We start from the raw sequence: 2,399 nt of genomic DNA, 5'->3' as shown, positions 1-2,399 counted from the left end.
AGCCGACGGCGCGATGCCGATGGGGCTGGGAGGGGTGGGGAGGGGCGGGGGCGCCGGAACCGCTCGGCTTTGGCGGAGGGGGCGGAGGGGGGGGGTGGCTTTGCGTCTCGCTGCAGGAAGCTAACTGAAGCCAGGCAACTAACTGCACAGGGCATCGCCAGCCTCGGATTTGCGAAAGGTGCCGCGAAGATGAATATTAATGGCGCCTTTCAACCTTTTCAAAGGATGCTCCTATCCACACGCTCCTCTGCAAGACGGACTGAGGGGGCCTTCTATCCCCACTTGACGGATGAGGCAACCGCGGCTCAAGGAGAGAGGCAACCTAGCCAAGGTCGTGCAAGGCCCTTTCCTGAGGGGCCCGGGGTTTGTGCTCTCTGCTGCTTTCGTTTAGTTCAGGGCTGGGCTCTCTTGCTCCGGACTTCTGCCGCCTGCCTCCCCGTTTGCCTGCTTCCCAGTCCATTTCCAGGGCGGTCCTGCCTTCCCTGCCTTCAACCCACTTTCCTCTCTGGGCCCCTTCTTTTGACCCTTCGGTCCCAATCCCCGTCCCCTTGCTCTGATTCCCAGCCTCTACCGTCAGGGGCTTGGCTGAATTAGCCCCTCCGCATAATTTACTCTCAAGGTGAAGGCTTGGAGGTAGGGCTAGAAGCAGCTTGAGGGGCTGAGGTCAGACCTTACCAGGATTCTCCTATTGAGGGGGGGCTATGAGGCTTAACTGGTGATGGGTGGTCCAGAGGGCTTGGGTAGGTCAAAAGGATGGACACTTTCTCTTATATCTATCTCTCCCTTCCTGTCTGCCTGAATCACCAGAGATGGCCCCATCCTACAGACTCCCCACCCTACCCCAGTGAGGTCAGAAGTCTGGGTTCCCAGGGGGCCACAGGGAGGCAGGTGAGGCAGGTGTGTGCCCTTGCCACTACCTGGGCGCTCAGCCGGAATATAGATGACAACCCAGTGCATCGAGTGAAGTGTCCCACAGACTCGTAAAACCTCATTATCCCATTCCAGAAGAGGGGCTGGGGAGGGCCCAAGGGGCTGTCAAGCAGGAGGGAGATCAGGGAGCCACGGTTGCAGACCTCGTGCCCCTGTTATACTGTCTGAGCACCACCCACTCCACCCCAGGGGTGCAGCTGCTCCCCAGAACAGGGAGGCACCCTGCCCCTGAGCCTAGTGAATCTCCTCGCACTGTCCCCCCCTCCCCCGGTCCCTCCTGCCCTGTGCTGTGTCTAACCCTAACCCCAGCCAGCCAGCTGTCTCTGCCCATCGCCGCCTCGGCAGGGACCCCTGCCTGTCCATGTGTCTGCCTCCCCCCCCACCTGACCCTGTCACTCACACCTCCAGGGTGGTGGCCCAGAATGGAGCCCAGGCCCGCCATTCCCCACCAGCACAGACAGGGCACCGGGAGTGGGGCTCAGGCCACCCAAGAACTGAAGCACTGAGTTGAGTTAAAAAAGAAAAAAAAATCCACGTGTACAGACTCTCACTCCTAGATGGGCCTTTTATTGGGACACCCTAGGCAGCAAGATCAGGGCTGGTCATGAGGCTAACCAACATGGGGACCCCTTGGAAGTTAGTCCAGAGACCCATGGGCCTGGAAGACAGGCTGCTTTGGGAAAGCCCCTTTCCTCATCAGCTGCTCTCCCATTTAACGAGGCTGGTGGTACTCACTGATCTGCTAAGGAGACCCCAAGAGGGAGGCCTCCAGAGCCCCTAGAAGGCTGTGCTGGCCAGCAGGGATGGGTGATCTGCCCGAAGGGCCAACATTCTAGGGGCTCTGGCCTCTCTTACTGAGAATGTGCCTTCCTTGGGGTCACAACCAAATTTGGCCATAGTAAACCTGACTGCTTCCTTTCTGCCCGGCTTCAGCACCACTGGCCGTCCCAGGTCCTGGAGCCTCTGCCTCTCCTATGCCACAGCCCTTCCAACCCGTCCCCACCCCCTCAGGCCCCCTGGGCTTGCTCAGGCTCCCGGTGGGCCTTCTAAACCTGCCCCTTTGGTCTCCAGGCCTCCAGTCCCTGACTCCAGCTCTTCCTTCACACCTTTGAGGCGTTAAGGACATCAGCTTCTGGTGGTGGAGGCTGCCAAAGGATCCTCAGACCCCTTAACCTGGGGTCTGCCCCTAGAGAGGGCCTCTCTCTGGCCCCGATTGGCAGAGGCCAGGGGCAGAGCCCCAGAGCCCTCAGCCCGAATGCAAAGGTGGTTCAGCCTCAGAGCTTCCCACTCACAGGGCCGCCAGGGTCACCTGCTCCTTGCTCCCGAGACACTGTCCCAACTGATGAACAAGCAGCCCAGCACGGCAATGCCAAGTCCCACCCCCCACTCCCAGGGCAGGGGTCGCACCTGGGCCCCACCAGGAAAGAAGGGAAGACAACCCATCGGGTTGTCCCCACAGGGGACCCACC

The 2,399-nt window shown here is 60.5% G+C and overlaps 1 protein-coding gene across 1 annotated transcript in view; it reads right to left on the bottom strand.

The window, feature by feature from the left end:
- Positions 1–2,399, bottom strand: part of SMARCD3 (SWI/SNF related, matrix associated, actin dependent regulator of chromatin, subfamily d, member 3) — a 9,191-nt gene that overhangs the window by 6,271 nt on the left and 521 nt on the right. The window lies entirely within an intron of this gene.

Source organism: Bison bison, unplaced genomic scaffold (assembly GCF_000754665.1).
Source record: "Bison bison bison isolate TAMUID 2011002044 unplaced genomic scaffold, Bison_UMD1.0 scf7180017864379, whole genome shotgun sequence".
In the NCBI taxonomy this organism is placed as follows: Eukaryota; Metazoa; Chordata; class Mammalia; order Artiodactyla; family Bovidae; genus Bison; species Bison bison.
This window is presented reverse-complemented; position numbering and strand designations above follow the sequence as displayed.